Source organism: Zalophus californianus, chromosome 4 (genome assembly GCF_009762305.2).
Source record: "Zalophus californianus isolate mZalCal1 chromosome 4, mZalCal1.pri.v2, whole genome shotgun sequence".
NCBI classification, from domain to species: domain Eukaryota; kingdom Metazoa; phylum Chordata; class Mammalia; order Carnivora; family Otariidae; genus Zalophus; species Zalophus californianus.
Window position 1 is genome coordinate 122,700,424 of NC_045598.1, and position 19,894 is coordinate 122,720,317.

The 19,894-nt window shown below is 37.4% G+C and overlaps 1 protein-coding gene and 1 non-coding gene across 4 annotated transcripts in view; both read left to right on the forward strand.

The window, feature by feature from the left end:
• The window catches only part of NKAIN3 (sodium/potassium transporting ATPase interacting 3), a 608,438-nt gene that overhangs the window by 110,763 nt on the left and 477,781 nt on the right, over positions 1-19,894 (forward strand). The window lies entirely within an intron of this gene.
• On the forward strand, positions 2,881-2,984 carry LOC113917240. Its single transcript, XR_003518176.1, has one exon. It is a non-coding gene; the product is annotated as a U6 spliceosomal RNA (small nuclear RNA).

The following is a 19,894-nucleotide window of genomic DNA, read 5'->3' on the forward strand; positions in this document are numbered from 1 at the left end:
GGAACTGGATGGTGTTATGCTGAGTGAAATAAGTCAATCAGAGAAAGACATGTATCATATGACCTCACTGATATGAGGAATTCTTAATCTCAGGAAACAAACTGAGTGTTGCTGGAGTGGTGGGGGTGTGGGAGGGATGGGGTGGCTGGTGGTAGACATTGGGGAGGGTATGTGCTATGGTGAGTGCTGTGAATTGTGCAAGACTGTTGAATCACAGATCTGTACTTCTGAAACAAATAATGCAACATATGTTAAGAAAAAAGAAAAAGAAGAAGATAGCAGGAGGGGAAGAATGAAAGGGAGCAAGTCAGAGGGAGAGAGGAACCATAAGAGATGATGGACTCTGAAAAACAAACTGAGGGTTCTAGAGGGGAGGATGGTGGGGGGATGGGTTAGCCTGGTGATGGGTATTAAAGAGGGCACGTTCTGCATGGAGCACTGGGTGTTATGCGCAAACAATGAATCGGAACACTACATCAAAAACTAATGATATAATGTATGGTGATTAACATAACAATAAAAAAATTTTAAAAAAGAAAAAAATGTGGCAGGAATATGTTTTTCTTTATTACTACATTAAACAACATTTGGCCCCCTTTATCAGAGGGCCTAATAACTTCCATAATTCCAGAGTGGTGAGGAGCATGACCAATGTTTGAAATATCTGCAATAAGTATAATGTGAAATAAAATTAATTTTTATTGGCAACAAAGTCACAGGTAGTGCTAATACTACTATAGTCTGTTGCCTACATTCAGTAATTGAAGATAATGATAAATTTCAATTAGATATTTGTGAAAATAAAAATATATTATTTTCTCATTTAAGTTGACAGAATCCCAGAATTTTAGCCAAGATCCCTTAGTGGATGCCACATCAAGGATCCCTGTTCTAATCCCAGACTGAACCAATACTCATTCCCTTCCGGTCTTGGAAAAAGAAGGAAAGAAGAGCCTTCTAAGTCAGTATCCTTGACCCAGACTGCTGTGTACCTATATCAACACGGCATCCTTGAGCCTCATCATCCCAGTAACCTACCCCCACTGTCACTCTAGGCTAGTTTCTAGACCCTTGGCTTCCTACCTACCATTAGTTAGTTTGTTTCTTTCTTCTGATATAATTGACATATGATTTTTGTACAATGTGTTGTTTTGATATACTTATATATTGCAATATCATTACCACCATAGCATTACCTAACACCTCCATCAGGTCACATAATTTCCATTTCTTTTTAAGATCTAGTCTTTTAGGAACATTCAAGTCTATAATACAGTATAGTTAACTATAATCACATTGCTGTGCATTAGATCCCCAGAACTTACTCATCTTCCTGCAAGTTTGTACACTTTGACCAACATCTCCCCAGTTCCCCCATTCCCCACCCTCCAGCCCCTGGTAACCACTACTCCACTCTGTTTTTGAGATTTCAGGGATTTTTTTTTTTTTTTTTTTGATCCCACATATGGATGATATTGTAGAGTATTGGTTTCTTTGTCTGATTTATCTGACTTAGCATAATGCCCTTAAGGTCCATCCATGTTGTTGCAAATGACAGGATTTTCTTTTTTCTCGTAATTGAATAATATTCATGTGTGTGTGTGTGTGAGATCTTTATTCATCTGTTGATGGACACCTAGCTTGGCTATATGAATAATTCAGCAATAAACATGGGAGGGCAGATATCTTTTCATCATCCTATTTTCATTTCCTTTGGATATATATACCCAGAAGCTGGATTGTTGGATAATATGGTGGTTTTATTTTTATATTTAATATTATATATATATTTATATTTAATATTTTTGAGCACCGCCATACTGTTTTTTTTATAGTAACTGCACCAATTTGCATTCCCACCAACAATGCCATTTCTCCACATCCTCACCAATACTTACCTTTTATGTTCTTTTTTTAAGACTTTATTTATTTATTTGAGAGAGAGAGAGAATGAGTGAGAGAGAGAGAGAGAGCACAAGAAAGGGGAGCAGCAGACAGAGGGAGAGGGAGAAGCAGACTCCTTGCTGAGCAGGGAGCCTGACCCCAGACTCCTGGGATCATGACCAGAGCCAAAGGCAGACTCAACCTACTAAGCCACCCAGGCGCCCCTATCTTTTATATTCTTGATCACAGCCATTCTAACAGATGCGAAGTGCTATCTCATTGTGGTTTTGGTTTGTATTTCCCTGGTGATTAGTAATGTTGAACATCTTTTCATGTACTTACTGTCATTTGGATGTCTTCTTTGGAAAAGAAGGCCCATTTTTAATTGGATTGCTTTTTTTGTTACTGAGTTGTGTGAGTTCTGTATATATTTTGGATATTTACTTTCTATTAGATATGTGGATTGCAAGTATATCATTTTCAAAAATTTTCTTTCATTCTGTAGTTTGTTTTTTCATTTTGTTAATTGTTTCTTTTGCTGTGAAAAAGCTTTTTTAGTTTGTTGTAGTCCCACTTGTTGATACTGGATTTAGTTGCTTGTGCTTTTGGTGTCATATCCAAAAAAATACTGCCAAGATCAATGTCAAGGGGCTTTTTCCCTCCTTGTGTTTACTTCTAGGAGTTATATGGTTTCAAGTGTCATGTTTAAGTCTTTAATCTATTTTGTGTTAATTTTTGTAATTGTTGTAAGATCAGGGTCTAATTTCATTCCTTTGCATATAATTATCCAGTTTTCCCACCACCATTTATTGAAGAGACTAGCCTTCCCGCATTAAGTATTCTTGGTTTCCCTGTTAAATATTAGTTGACTGTATATGTGAGAATTTATTTCTGAGCTCTTGATTCTGTTCCATTGGTCTCTGCCTGATTTTATGCCAGTACCACACTGGTTTTGATTACTATAGCTTTGTAGACAGTTTGCAATCTGGAAGTGTAGTGCTTGCTTTGGCAGCACATATACTAAAATTGGAACAATACAGAAATTAGCATGACCCATGCGCAAAGATGACATGCAAATTCATGAAGCGTTCCATATTTTTTTAAAAAAGGAAATCAGATAGTACAATTACTCCAGCTTTGTCCAATGTTGTTGTTTTGCTTTTCTGTCTGAGTGATTATGTCTAATGCTGAAAGGTGTTATTGAAATTCCTTACTATTATCATGTTGTTGTCTGTTTCTCCCATTTCTTTTTCTTTTTTTAAGATTTATTTATTTATTTTAGAGAGAGAGTGCAAATGTGTGCACACGAGTTGGGGGAGGGGAAGAGGAAGAGAATCTTCAAGCAAACTCCCGCTGAATGCAGAGCGTGACTCAGGGCTCAATCTCATGAGCCACGAGATCACAACCTGAGCTGAAATCAAGAGTGGGACAGTCAACCAACTGAGCCACCGGAACACCCATCTCCTATTTCTATTAGTACTTGTGTAACATATTTAGGTGCTCCAACATTGGTTGTGTATATATGTACAATTATTATATCTTCCTGATGACCCCTTTAGCATTATATAATGACCTTCTTTTTTGTGTTACCATTGTTGGTTTAGTTTATTTTGTCTGGTACAGGTACAGCTACCCCTAATTTCTTTGGGTTTCCACTTGCATGGAGTATCTTTTTCCATTCTGTCAGTCTGGGCCTAGATGTGTCCTTAAAGCTGAAGTCAGTCTCTTTTAGGCAACATATAGTTGGGTCTTATTTTTGTTGTTGTTGTTGTTTGCTTGTTTTTCAAATCTCTCCAGCCACTCTGTGACTTTTGATTGGGTAATTCATTCCATTTACATTTAAAGTTATTATAGATATGTAAGGATTTACTAATGCCATTTTCTTAATTGCTTTCTGGCTGTTTCATAGTTTTATTGTTACTTTTTCCCTCTCTTACTGTATAACCTTTGTGGATTGGTGATTTTCCATGGATCCTTTTTAAAATCTTTTCATGAAACTTCTATTATTATTCTTTTGGCACATTGAACATTCCCTTGTTTAGCAAAAGTTTAAAAAGCATACTTAGTGTGCTGCTTATAGGAACTAGCCTTTTGAAATGAATGCAAAATTGCTGCAGTATAGAGACCACGTTTTGACTTTTCATAGATGAGATGGTAGTCATTATGGTCAATGTATAATGACTACTCAAGTGTTGCTTATTATTTTTGAAGTTAATGCTACTAATATTAGGGAATATATCAACAAGTTTAGGATAAGAAAAAAAGAAACTTGAAAAGACCTTTCATTTTGACATGGAAGTATGGATTGATTGTTGAGATTCAGAAATACATTTGACAGCCAAGCTGGTGGGTAGAGGGTGTTGTAATGGCTTCTGGGGCATCATAATCCTTGAGCTGGATCTTGATGGACTGTTCTGAAAACCAAATAAATAAAGCACTTTTTGAGGTGAGTTTGAGGTGAGGAACAGTAAATATCAAATAGTCCAGTCTCTGTGACTCCCATTTAGAACAGTTGGGGTAAATGGCAAATATACTGTATATAAGCACATTTTGTACTAATGTTCATCATGTGTATGTATTATACATAAGCACGTAAATATGCACCATGTTTCTAGATATCTATATTTTGAATTACTGTCATCACAACAATATTCATGTTTGTGGTATTTCAAAGTTCTGTACACTAGGGGGAAGAACCATTATTAAATGGCATTTTAAAATGAGAACATTAGATTGCCGTCTGCTTTGAATTTTTTTTTTCAACTAGAGAGTTTAATATTTATACATAGGCTTTTAGTAGAGAATGGTGCATTGTATTTTCTCTACTCTATATTTTGCTTTTCTTTATGAATTGGCAATGGGAAAGGGTGAACTGCATGATCTAATAGGTACTTTATAGTTTCTAATTGCTATATTTTTATCCTGCAACTCAGTTGACTGTCTGTGTTGACTGGAGTCAGTTTTCCAGCATGCTAAATAGGCAGTGAGCCACTGTTAAAACTAAGAAATTTGGAATTGTGTCATGTACTGTGTAGGCTATAAAATATGAAATTTCAATAATTTTTAAAACTTATGTATCTGTTAATGAGTTTTATTTTCTTGCATTAAAATGATCTTGGAAATAATCACATGTACATTTCAAAGGCTTTAAAAAATCATCCACATGCAGAATAAATGAATGAGTCTTGTGTGAAGGGGATGATTAGTTCTCCAATTTTGCTTCAGAAGGTAAGGAATTGGTAAGATTTGGCTATTGCTGGGTCTGCCAGAGGTTTCTGCTTTGATGTTATGGGGCTGGGCTCCACATGCCACCAGAAAGATGGATCTACGTCATGTTATGCTACATTAGCAGTTCATTCAGGAATCAAGGCCACTGCAGACCGTATGACTTGAGCTGGGCTCTCCATAATTCAGAGAAACCACAGGGTACAATAATTCAGTGACTATCACATGATTCAGATTGTGATTTGAAATGGGCACAGTAACTTCTCAGCAGTTTTATTCTACAAGCAAATGAATGCTAGAACATCCCAGTTTATCTTTCATATATTATGGTCAAACTAAAAATTCTAGTAATGAATGGTAGTATACAATAGGGGATCTGGGGACATTTAGAAAGGTGACAATGGCATACATTCTCAAAGATCCAGTTCAAACACCTGCTTTGGATAGATAGACTTACAAGTGATGTTTTCCATTACAAACTGTAAATTGCTTCTGGAGGATAGGATAGTAATTGAGGCTTTAATGTGAAGACATCTACTGTAAGTTCAGTTCACTAAAAGCAGAGTACTTGGATTGTCTCTGTCCTATCTACCTTAAAATGACATTTCTATGAAGGAATATAGGAGCTTCTGTTGAATTAATTTTATCCAAAGAGGAAAATATATTGGTGCTTTAGATCTGTAGGAACCTCAGGAGCCCATGATTCTGTTAACTTAGAAGTCATAGTGGAGAGAAAAGAAAATGTTGGGTATCTCCAGATATGAATCTTGCCTTTTCTAAAGAAGATATCAGAAAAGTTTAGAAGAAAGATTCATTTCCATGTTCAAAGATTCTGAAAAGAGAGATTATCTAAGAATGGATAAAAGACTTTCAAAAGCAAATCCTGACTATACAATTACAAATGATCCTAATGCAGATGAAAAAGTAAACATTTCTGTGGGAATATAAGTAGATACATAATAAATCAACCTTTGAAAGGAGATGCACATAGAAAGAGGACAGAAAAGGTGCATAACTAAGTAAGGATTCTGAAAAAAGAATAAACATTTAAAAATAATGCCAGAAAGTCTAAGACCTTAAATGGGATGTTGTTTTGAAAAATGTTAAAAATTTTAAGAAATATTTTTGCAAAGATAATTGGAGCAAGGATAACAAGAAAGATGTGATAGGCTCATTTCCAGGATAGATAAGCATAAGTTACAAAATTACAATGAGAAAGCAAGAACTACTTATTCTTCATTGCTTCCATTTTGTCTAAATAAGAGAATGAACTTTAGGAAGGAAGAGACTTCATCATTCACATAAAAGATCAGACAGTGAGAAAGTACTTAGTTGTTTAAATAAGTCAAATCTCAAATAGAAGAATTGTTAGGTCTTAAAAAGAGTTTGAAGATATGATCTTAGATTCACTGTCAGTATATAAATATAAATATAAATATATATATATATATATACACACATACATACATATATTTCACAGTCATTTTGCCTAGGAACATACTAGGTTGTCAGAGATAAGCAATCTTGATCCTTATTTCTAAAATTGGGGAGAAGATAAACTCAAGCAACTATAGATTATTATACTATTAATCTCCAGTGAAGGCTAATAAACAGGGAGCATAAGGTGAGTATTTTGAAAAGAATGTAGTGATCACTAGGGCACTTCATGGGTTCACTAAAAACAAGTCATCTGACTTAAATGATGTTCTCTCTTTTTCTAGGGTTACTAATCCCAGAAAGCCTGCTTATCAGGTTTGTAGATAACATGGTCTTTTAGGCATTATAGATAAATTTAGTGACATTACCAAAATTGAGAATGTTTCTGTTGGCTTGCCTGATAGAAACAGATGAGATGATTTCTATCATCTGTCTATCCATCTATCTGGCACTGGAGGGGGCAATATATATTTAACAACATTAATGTACAAATGGTCAGTGGTTTCGGTTTCTCATCGTTGCTTGCAGTTTTTATGGGAGCCACTTGTGTCTCTGGCTCCTAAAAATAGCCAACACAATCTTAGCTTGCTCTACAGCCATGCAATGCTGAGATTAACAAAACTCTTCACTGAGCAGTGTCCTCATCTGGAGCATCCACCTTGCTTTTGAGCTGTGAGCTTTAAGACAGACCCTAATAAATGCCATTTTCCTCACCTGAGGAGACTGAAAACCATGTCATATGAGAAACTGTTGAAACAGTTGGAGGATATTAGTCTGGAAAGGATTAAGCATGATGATTGTATTCCAGTACAAGAAAAATAATTTGATCTACTCATTGCTCACCCAAGAAGTAGAACTGACTAAAGAATATGAGCCAAAGCCTATCTGTCCCATTCAACAGGGACAAGAAGTGTCTTTTTTATACCAGGTTTCAGATAAAATCTCTGTTTTCAGATTTTCAGTTTTAGTTTAGCTGAAGTGATGTTCTCTTCTACTTAACTGGCTGCATAATCCTTGAACAGGTTATTATTCAAACACACCTGACCTAGAGTATCTAATTCTAGTAGTAATCATTTGATAAGTAACTCCATATGGACAAAGAGGGAGTCTAAGTATTTCCTGAGCCTTAAACTCTTTCTCATTATATCTCATTTTTATTTCTCAAAATACATCATTGTATTTCTTCTGTCATACTTAATTGTGCAACTCAAGCTGTGTGCACAAGGTGGTAGTACACAAGGTAGTTAGTCTCCCCAGATAACCTGTAGGACCATGTGTCTTCATGCGGAAGTATAGCAATGGGATTTTTTTTCTTAAGATTTTATTTATTTATTTGACAGAGAGAGACACAATGAGAGAGGGAACACAAGCAGGGGGAGTGGGAGAGGGAGAAGCAGACTTCCTGCGGAGCAGGGAGCCTGATGCGGGGCTCGATCCCAGGACCCTTGGATCATGACCAGAGCTGAAGGCAGATGCTTAATGACTGAGCCACCCAGGCGCCCCTAGCAATGGGATTTTTAAAAAGATTCATTTATTTACTCGAGAGGGAGAGAGAGAGAGAGAGAGAGCCGGGGGAGGGGCAGAGGGAGAGAGAGAGAGAATCCCCAAGCAGACTTCTCACTGAGCATAGAGCCTGACATGGGGCTCAATCCCAGGACCCCGAGATCATGACCTGAGCCAAAACCAAGAGTCAACACTTAACCAAATAAGCCACCCAGGCGTCCTGCAATGGGACTTTTAAAAAAATACTTTATTCCAGTATGGAGTGTTGGAGCAAGCTTCTCTCCTTTAGAGAGGCAAGGAGTTGAGATAGCTGAAATTAGAGTGGGAGATGGATTCAGCAAAGTTAAAGCCTAGGTTTGGGCAAAAACCTAACCAGACAGATAAAGATTAGAATTGCACATGGGTGGTAGAGAAGACAGACTGCAATTCGTTCAACTGGTAGATATCTGGATACATTTAGTGGATAAAGGTGGTTCTAAATATAAAATCTAGGTACAGTTGAGGAAAAGGGAAAATTTTAAGAAAGGTGTGATTAGGAAGCAGAGGTTGAAATTTGGTGTCTGCATGAACAGTACAGCTAAATATGTGATTGGCATAGCCCTGGGTCCCACCAGGATCAAACACACACACAAAAACTAGTTGAGGTCTATCTAGGAAGAGGAAGCAGGTCAGGCTTAGTTACCAGGCTATTGAAGTCCCTGCAATTCATGGGAGCCTGAAAAGAATGTGGTCTCTAAGGCCATTTCCATCTAGAAGATGACTAACTGTTCAACCTGTCTCAGTATCAAAGAGTGAACCTAGGTGTATCAGGACCCTCTCCAGGTGAATCCCTGTCCCACGCCTACCTCCCATTTCTCCCAGCATCTAAAGACATACTTACTGTCAACCTCCTTACAGCTTTGAGAGTCGAAGTTGTGTTCTGGCAAGGCCTGCACTTCTTTTGACAAATTAATATTTACATTTCATTCAATGTGGTCCAAAACATGTTGGAACTCTTTTTGGAGTTTGGAACTCTTGTGGGCATGTAAAATGGGACAGCTGCTTTGGAAAACAATATGACAGTTCCTCAAAAAAAACATAAACTTGGAATTGGCATAGAGCAGTTGCACTTCTGGGAGTATACCAAAAAAAATGAAAAGTGAGATCTTAAGGTTCGTATGTTCATAGCAGCATTCTTCACAATAGCCCAAAGAGGGGAAAAACCCAAATGTCCACTGACAGATGAACAGATGAACAAAATTGTGGCATATCCGTACAGTGGAATACTGTGAAATAGTCCTTTAAAAAATGAAGTCCTGACACATGCTATAATAAGGATGAACCTTGAAAACGTTGTGTTAGATGAAACAACCCAGACGAAAAAGGACAAATACTATATGACTTGACTGACATGAGGTACTTAGAGTAGTCACATTCATAGATATAAAAGTAGAATGGGGGTAACCACAGGCTGGGAGGAGAGAAGGGAATGTGAAATTATTATTTAATGGGTCCAGAGTTTCAGTTTGGGAAGATGAAAAAGTTCTGGAGATAGACAGTGATGATATTTGCACAGCAGTGTGAAATACTTAATGCCATCGAACTGTATGCTTAAAAATGGTTCAAGTGGTACATTTTATGTATTTGATTTTTTAAAATATTTTATTTATTTTTTAGTGTTTGGAGCAGTTTTTAGATTTACAACAAAATTGAGGGGGGAGTATAAAGATTTTCCATATACCCCCTACCCCCCACACGTTATCATATTATCATGGTGCATTTTTTTTTTTACTAAGGATAAATCTACATTGACACATCATCATCACCCAAGGTCAGTAGTTTACCTTAGGGTTCACTCTTGATGTAGTACATTCTATGGGTTTGGACAAATGTACAATGACATACATTCATTATTATAATGTCATATAGAGTATTTATACCCTAAAAGTCCACTGTGCTCTGCCTATTCATCTCTTCCTCCCTACCACAGGAACCACTGATCTTTTTGTTGTCTCCATAGTTTTGCCTTTTGCAGATAGTCATAGCGTTGGAATCATACAGCATGTAGCCTTATCAGATTGCATTCTTTCACTTAGTAATATGCACTTAAGGTTCCTTCATGTCTTTTCATGGTTTGATAACTCATTTCTTTTTAGCAATGAATATGGAATATGTCATGTATATTTTAATCATCATAAAAATATCAAAATATGTTGCCTTAGAGAATAATGAGCTCTTCATCACTGACAGTGATCAAGCAGAGGCAGGATATATAGAGATAGAGACAGATTTAGATACAGAGATAAAGTTTTGTGTTTTTTTTTTTTGAGAAATATCTTACAGCTACAGAGACCGGAGGTACAGTCCTGGCCCAGTTACTTACTAGCTGTATGGCTTTGAACAAGTTATAATTTCTTGCTCCTCAGGCATCTGATTTATAAAATATATAGTTCCTAAATTGAAGAGATAGATGTTAGATCAACCAAGTAATATGATAAATATGAAATTGCCCAGAACAATCCATTATGTGGTTTACCAAATGCCCATTAAATGTTAGTTTCTGTTGGGCTAATGTACTGAAAAGTTCCCTACAACTCTTCAGAATTTATGATTCTAGGAGGAAGTAGCTTTAACAAAAAGTGATGATATTTTTATTTTGAGATACTGTGTGGGTATCCTGGACAACCATGGAGGAAACAGCGTTGCAGAAGTCATGTTCCAAGATGGAGACAGAGATTTTCCTCCTGGGCTGGATCAGTAAGTTATGGTTGAAAAATAGGAATGAAGCTGGTGGATTGCTCAAAGACCAGGGAGATGGATTGAGACCAAAGAGTCAGCTAAGAACTGGAGAGAGGACATATTAGAAGAGAGAATTATGCTACTGGAACAAGTCAGGCTTCTTATTAGAGCAGGGATGTTTAGGGAAGTCAGGTAAGGGTGGGGCTGGATGCTGAGATGCTTCTACGGTGAGCCTCCTTGCTGCTGAGCTTTGGCCTGTGTTTCATATCTCCTTTCCTGTGCAGTGAGCACCCACTCCTCTCAGTGCTCTGATCAAAATCTCTAAAGCCTTTCCAACAATTCCTGATAGAAATGGCAGTTCCCTTCTGCATCCTACACACATTTCTCTCATAATACATATATCATTTTATTCACTTATGCTTTGTAGGGAAGAGGCAGTGTTTTCTGTCTCCCCAGAAGTTATGGAGTAAGCAAATTAAATAACAAAGATGTGCAGACAAGGAGGCTAAAAAATGGACGAGCCAGGCAGATGCTCTGGAGGATTCTTTAAGGGAAAAGAATTAAGCTGAACATCATCTTCTTAAATGGCTTTACCCCTCCCGGCATTGAAGATAACTGACATTCAATCTAGATCTTGAAGAATCAGATAGAAAGCAGTTGCTTTTCTCACTTGACATGACTTTATCTCACATAGTCTGAACATTATCTGGACTCCCAACCACCACGAGGACATTGCATGTTACCATTCCAGTTTCTGGTGGGCACACGTTCTCCCCTCTGCTCTGTAGACGCTGCAGGACCACCAAGACACCTTGGGGTATGAACCCCACTTTCCTTCCTAGCCAGTGGCTCCCATAGTACAGGCACCACATTAATGATTGTGGAGTGAATGAGTTAATGATAAGAATCTCAAGAATTAACCCCTTACGTGGGCTCACTGCATCATAATTATTCTAGCTTCAGGGACCCAGATTTCTCATTCTTGGTCCGGGCAGATAGATGGATGGCTTGGGAATCTGTACCAGTCGGAAGAACAACAGTCTATCTGCTTTCTTATTAACTGATCAACAATTAAATCAGATCATCAGCCCGATCCCTGAATGTAGTATAGTTTGTGACTTTAAGATCAAAACCTACAAAGCCTCAGGTTGCAGCCCAGGACCAGGTAGGCCTGTGGCATCAGTGTAAATAAGACATGTGACAGGGGTTAGTTGTGCCTTGGTATAGATCCTTAGGTGAACCTTGGCCTCCTTTACACAAGGAAAAAAGAGTAGTCAACCCTGGGACAGGGTTAGTTTAATAGTTTCTATGTGCATTCTTACTAAGAAGTATTAGCCCAGGGATTTTAATGCAATTAGAATTTAAATTCCAGTTTCTTGCAAGAAATGACTTTTCATTAAAACTGTGATCTGAAATGGTTTCAGAAATACCCTGGCCACCAAAGCATATATTTGATGCATAGCCTGGATTCCCCTCAGTTAACATACTTGTATTTATTCATTCAATATTCATGTATTCATTCATTCAGTGATTATTCAAAAAAAATTTAAATTATGAATGGTATATTGTGTTTTCTAAGGAAATTAAGGCTATAAGATATATCACTAGATAACAGACTCCTCTATTTTATTGGACACTTTATGAAGGCAGTAATTTTGTTTTATTAATTTTTATATCATAATATCTTTTATAGTTCCTGGCACATAGTAGGAATTCAATAAATACGTTTTAATGACTGAATAAATTTCCTACTTTTATAGGGACATTTTATCAAGCATGAGTGAATACTTTTTCTTACCAAAAGTGAAGAGTGACAATTTTTCATGGTTAATATCATTGGAATTGAAATAGCCACAAAGACAAAATTTAAATATAAAATAGACCAATTGATTTAAGATTTCAAAGGTATGTTGTTAATAGACTATAATGTTAAAGCTATAATTCAATGGCTTCTTAAGGAAGTGAGTGTGTATGAGGGATTTGAGAGGAGATTGATTACAGCTCAGTCAGAGATGTTTAAGAGCTGAGGTTTTAACTGAATAGACCAGATTTTGTTTTGAAAAGTAAATGCAAAGCATTCAGGTCATTGTTTTTGTTTTTTAGGAAAGAGAAAACATGTATAACTGAAAGCATTAGACACATGGAATTCTTTTGGAAAGCACTTCTAAGAATTATTAAACAATAAAAACACAAAACCTCAGAACCATTTTTGCCAAGAATATTTGTATTCCTAATATCAATTATATGTATTCATCGAGCTGCAAAAAGAACTAAAGATCATCTAGCCCAGGCTGGTTTCTTTTGAGACAAGTAATGGAGGGAATGTAGGGAATTTCATGAAATGCAAAGGATCTGAGATTTCAGAGTATTTGCAATTTAGCAAATTAGTTTGTCACAGTTCCATGGATGCCAGTGGAAGACCCAAGACTCCTGGGTCAGAGGTGAAAGGCAGTTTATGACACACAGGAATGACAGTAGCCAATCTGTCTTTATCTGTGTTCCCAATCCCTCAGCCCCAGGACCCACAGGGGAGCATAGAAAAGGCCATCTGACACATTCACATGTAGTGGGTTGTATTAAGAGCCCTGAGCTTAAGGGCTCTGAATCTTTTCAAGAGGGTAGAAAGCATGTCTTCCCTTCCCTCTGCAAGAAGATTTATCTTTGTTATCCTGGGGAGTAAATATGCCTGCCCTTTCTCTGGAAGGAAACACTGTCTTTATCTTCCAAGACTATTTGCTATCCAAACATCTTTGAAAACACAGCCCAGAATAAAGGGCAGTCGATGCCTCACTGCCAAGATATGCACAAATGTGAGAGATCCATGAAGATTTGTCTCCCGACAGAGGTGAGCCCCTTGCAGAAGGCCACACAGCTGTCTTCAAGCCTCCTTTCACACCACCCTACTATTTCCCCATAAACACCCAAGTCACAACAGCATTTTTAGAACATATAGCTTTTTATTTTCTGGAAGCCTTGCTGTTCCCAATTTCAGAAGCAAACTTCGAAATCTTCATGACAAGATTTAGAGAGTCCATACTGGATATGTCAATTCCTGATTCCACATTGCTTTACTACGTCTTGCCCTTTAAGGTCAATATTAGCTTCCCAATTTCAGTTTTGATAGGATTTGATCAGGTATATCTTGAGTCAATGGAAACAGTGGTGGTAGTAAAGGATGGGACAGCACCCAAATGTCAAGTAAGCCTGAACAGAAGGCAGCTCATCATAAAAGATGATTCTCCCACTTTCTGAGTAAGAAGAACTAATATTTTTGTCCAGTCTAAATGTGTAACTCTTGGAGATGTAGGTGAAAGTCTATGGCTTATTTATAATACTTGAATTAAAATTTTAATTACTTGTATATACTTCAAATCACATATGCAATTATATGGTATATTAGTTAAAGGCTTTTTCTCACATATCCTGAAACAACATCATTTACATTCTTTGCATGCATCTTCAACATTTAGAGCCGTTTGGGATTACCTAATGTAAGTTTTTAGTACTGTCATTTCCACATTCATGTAAGTCCTTTAAAATTCAATAGTTTTTGTTTTTTTATGATGTCACTATAAGATTTATCTCAAATCATAAATATATTAGGTAAGATTTTTTTTCCATCTATGTTGTAGGTATGTCATGATCTCTAAAATGTAAGAAAGTAATCTACCCCTTTTCAAACCAATATTTTGAAACTTTTGAGTGCAGTCATTTCCAACATTGGCAGGTATGAGGACATAACCCTGAGCATTAATCCTACGTCCAGGTTATATTTCTTGCATCTCCCCACTTCTATCAATTCATTCACCTGAGCTCCAGAAACAACTCAAATAGAATGGTTGAGAGCATTTCAGACTAATGTAGTTTCTTCAAAAGACGGTTTGTTATGACGTGCCCTGAGCCATGAGAGATTTTCTAAGAACTTGAATGTAGGAAAAATTCCACTTTACTGAGAGTTGATTTGAGGGATGGGGGGGAAATCCTTACCTTATTATACATGTGGTATTAGTTTATTTTAGTTGAGTAATTTACAATTCTGATCCTATTTTTCTTACCATTAAAATAAGAAAAACTGTATACTGCTTATGTCTTAGCATTGTTAGGAGTGTTGGGTCAAATAATGTGAAAGAACTTTACAAACCATAATTTCCATGTGTTTGTGTATTGGCTTATGATGTTGTTCTGTGTCATTCTTGTCTTGATTGTTGCCATCCATGTTCACCTAGTCACTTAACTTCAAATTTGGGAGTCACTTTGGATCTACTCCCTTATCAAACTAATCGCCAACTCCTGCTAAAATTTTTCTCTTGGATATATGCTAGTCTTTCTACTTCTCTTTGCATAACTACTACTGGCCTTGTTCTGACCTTGTTCATCTTGTCTTGACAGGCTTCATGATCACCTGGCATTCTTTTTCTCCCAGCGATCAGAGTCACCTGTCTTAAATGCAAATCAAACCATGTCAGTCTTAAGATTAAAATCTCTAAATGTCTCCCATTTGCCTAAACATACCTAAAGTGCATTTTTTGATACCAAATTCTATAAAGAAAAGTTCTCTTAAAAAAAACATTTTAGGGGCACCTGGGTGGCTCAGTCGGTTAAGCGTCTGCCTTCGGCTCAGGTCATGATCCCAGGGTCCTGGGATCGAAGCCCTTGCTTCTCCCTCTGCCTGCCGTTCCTCCCTGCTTGTGCTCTCTCTCTCTCTCTCTCTCTCTCTCAAATAAATAAATAAAATCTTAAAAAAAATTTTATAGTGAAAAAGAAAATTAGAAATTCTGTAGAGTATATTCAAAACTTATTGTTGACAAATGCTCATTTACATATTAAAGGCTCTTCAAAGTCCTGGAATAAAGAGATTTTTTTTTCTTTTCCCAAATAGTATTATATACCCAAATTATTGAATAATCAGATTCTTTTGTTTGGCAAAACATCTGTTATTGCTCTAAGGAAGGCGCATAGGACAATGCACGCCTATAAATAAAGCCCACACTCCTACTAAACTGGTCCAGGGCCTGCACTGCTCTCTCCAACCTCCCTTCTCAACTCACCTGTGTTGTTTCCCTTGACCCTCAAACTCTAGTCACTGTCAGCAGAGTTTACAAGAAAAAGAGGGTTTGATTTCCTTGGAAATTGAGGTATATTCTACTTTCTTAAAGTCAAACAAGTTGTATTATTTTAGTTCTACCGTATCTTTATAATTGTTCTTAGATGATAATATATCACCTAGTCTTTTTCTTTGAAATAGATGTCATCAGGCTATTCGTTTTTTGTAGATAGCACATATATTTCAAAGGACTCATTGAACACTAGGTTTCTTATTTGGGTTGATATTTAAGAGCAAACCTATTGGAATACCTTACTGATTCACACTATGGAAATAATGGACAGGGGCACCTGGGTGGTTCAGTCGGTTAAGTGTCTGCCTTTGGCTCAGGTCGTGATCCCTGGGTCCTGGGATTGAGCCCCGCATCGGGCTCCCTGCTTAGCCGGGAGCCTGCTTCTCCCTCTCCCTCTCCCTGCCACTCTGCCTACTTGTGCCTCTCTCTCTCTCTATGTCAAATACATAAATAAAATCTTAAAAAAAATAATGGACAAAAAACAAGCATACAGAGTATCAACTTCTCAAGCCTAAGTGTTGTTAATATCTCAGGTACACATAGGGAGAAAAGGCTGGGATTGTGTAACTGATGGTTTCACCAAGAAGTACATAAATTTTTAAGATTGAGAGTTGAAGCTAATTAATGGTCTTGGACTTTTTTTTTTTAATACTCAAAGGACCTGAAGTTAGTAGTTTGATAATTATGCTGTTCTTCATTTTCCGACAGAAATTAGACATGATTAGGAATGCTGAAGTACTGGGCAGGTCAATTGCGCATCATTATTAGAGCCATTTAATGCATTTTAATGGTGGTTGATAAGGTACAAAATGCTACGTAAGCCAAAAGAAGAAGTTTTATTCCATTATATGTTAAGTGTAGATATAAATGAGCTCATATTTGCATTTTTATGCATTAGTTCAAAAAATTAAACATTTCCTCTCAGATATGAGTCATAGAATATGTAATTTGTGAAAGATGAAGCCAGCACCTCTCCACACAGATGCACCTCAAATCTGCACATACAAACTGTCCTTCGCGGGAATTAAGGAAAAGATGTCTTCAGCACTTGGGTTGCTGAAGAGTCATGCTTTAAGTTATAAGGTCTATTGGTTGAGTAAATAGTTCATTCCATTTTTAGTCTCATATTATTAATAAACATAAAACAATAACTTACATGTTATTTTCTTATTTACATCAGGCTTACAGATTTCACTGATTTATATAGGTAAGAAAACAAACAAAAACAAGCAAAAACTATAGTGCAAATACATCTTGCACTAAGAAAGATTCCACTTTCGGGGCACCTGGGTGGCTCCGTTGGTTAAGCATCTGCCTTCGGCTCAGGTCATGATCCTGGGGTCCTGGGATTGAGCCCTGTGTCGGGCACGTGGCTCAGCGAGGATTCTGTTTCTCCCTCTCTGCCCCTCCCCCTCCCGCTCATACTCTCGCTCTCTTGCTCTCTCTCAAACAAATAAATAAGAAAATCTTAAAAAAAAAGAAAGATTCCACTTTTCTTAGCCATGCTTTTAAAGCTTTTTACTAATTCCCATGTACGTTAGGTAATAGTCTTACATTTAAAAATTAATTTTCTTAAAGAACTAAGTGTTGGAATCTGAAGTGATCAATAAATATCATCCTTTCTGTTGGTCTAGTTTGGAAATGAGACATAAGCACAAGCAGATGGAGATAAAAATATCACTTTTTGTTTTTAACTGATAAGGTGGAGCTTATAGATTTTATCTGTTGGTAAGTTAAGTGGATGTACTAACATTTCATGATCTCCAAGCTAGACCATGGACCACTGCATCAGAGGGGAGATTAGAGTCTGCAGAGCAGAGACACTGATCCAGGATTTCTGCCTCTCTTTGGCCCAAGGGAGGAGGACAGAGACCAAATTCCCCATGCTTCACCAGCTGAGAGGACCAGTTGCCGTCATGTACCAACTGGCTGTTCCACAACTGCAGAACTGAGGGGAATAATAAAGATGAGATAAGAGCCAGAACAAGGCTTCTCTCAGAAACCAGAAGAGTGGCAGCCAGTATCTGCTTATAAACTCTCACTAATACTCCTGATATGGGTAACACGTGATTTTTGGTAGGCGCACACATACTTCATTCTTTTCTCTAAAGATGCCCTTTTGTCTTGCGGGAAGCCATGGGGAGCCCAAGTATGCCTCCATTCTGTCTCCTGTGTGAACGGTAAATGGAGCTTGTTTGAGAAGACCGAGCTTGAGTCCAGAGCTATTGCAATATAAACGGCAAAGGAGGAACAGTCCTGGTGTCAAGCTCTTTAATCAGGAGCATCAGCTGTGACATCTCTCTGACCCATGTCGCTACTCTGCCTGCCACATCAGAAGACTCACCTGAGCATAATGCAGCCTCACTGCGCTTGTCCTGGAGCTCTTTCCAGATTTCACATCCTGCAGTGACCCCGGGGGAGGGCTTCCAGGGAGAGGCAGAGGTGTCTGTCTGGATTATGGAAAATTGCAGAACAAGGTCTGGAGCTGGTCTCTGTAGCCAGAGCACATAACCCTCATAAGAATTCTCTTCTCAGTAGTGTAATGTAATTGTTTGTTATCCCTAATAAACTAAATGCAATTCTAGAAAGTGAAATCTGTAACTTGTGGTTATTTAGTAAGTTGTAAAGGAAATTATAACTAATGCCATTTATTAGAAAGGATTTTTAGTATTTAGTTTGATTTCAATGGCATTTTTAGTAAATGAATTTCTTTTTTTTTTAAAGATTTTGTTTACTTATTTGAGACAGAGAGAATGAGAGAGAGAGAGAGAGAGCACATGAGAGGGGGGATGGTCAGAGGGAGAAGGAGACTCCCTGCCGAGCAGGGAGCCTGATGCGGGACTCAATCCAGGGATTCCAGGATCATGACCTGATCCGAAGACAGTTGCTTAACCAACTGAGCTACCCAGGTGCCCTAAATGAATTTCTTTTTATGTGACTTGGTCTTAAGTTTGTGGACCATTTGCTCTTCTCTGCCTTTCGTGTTCATATCTGAATTACTACATGATTTATTTGGCTGTTTACTTTTTTACTATTGGTCTTTTCTTCCCTCCACTAGCATAGCAAGCATCGTGAAAGAAGTGCTTGGCAATAGTAGGAACTCCTTAAATATTTGTGCAATGACTAAATGAATGACTGAAGTTAAAAAGTTATTTATCTAACCTCCAGTGGCCCATTTTCTTTCTTGCTGTAGCTTTAAACAAAGAATAACTGTTAATAACTCAGTTTTTTTAGGGAGTTGAGACAAGTGAATTAGTGAAAATCCTTGCAGGTCCATGATTTTGTTAAATGTTGTACTTAATGACTCATATTCTTAATACAAGTATGTGCTTAATGATTCATATGCTTAATATAAGTATGTACTTATTTATTTTTAATTGATGTAAAGTGAAGTGAGCAGTGAAGAGTTAAGTGTTTAAAAATAAAATTTCCTCTGCCATTCACAGCAGTTACAAGAATGAACAATCTTGTGCCTGTTTCTACATCTAGACTTTGTATGTGTGGTTTCTTCTTCCCATAGTGCTCACTTCCTCCCCTTTCCCCTTGTGAAATCCCATTCTTTCTTTAGGTCTCAGCTTCCATGTCTCTTCCTCTAAGAGGCATTTCTAGGCCCTCCAAGATGAACTGTACTACCTGCTCTTGTCACCTTCATAGGGCACTGTAACTTATTCTTCTGGTCTGTTTCCCCCAACTAGACTCTATACAGTTGACCCTTGAGCAGCACAAGGGTTAGGGGTACCAACCCCTCCCCACACCGCAGTCTAAAATCCACATGTAACTCTTGATTCCCCCAAAACTTAACTACTAAGAGACTACTGTTTACAGGAAGCCTTACCAAAACCAGAACCAGTTGACTAACACATATTTTGTGTTATATGTATTATATACTGTATTCTTACAATAAAGTAAGCTAGAGAAAAGAAAATGTTATTAAGAAAATCATAAGAGAAATACATTTACAGTATTGTACAGTAAAAAATCAACGTGTAAGTGGACCCATGTGGCTCAAA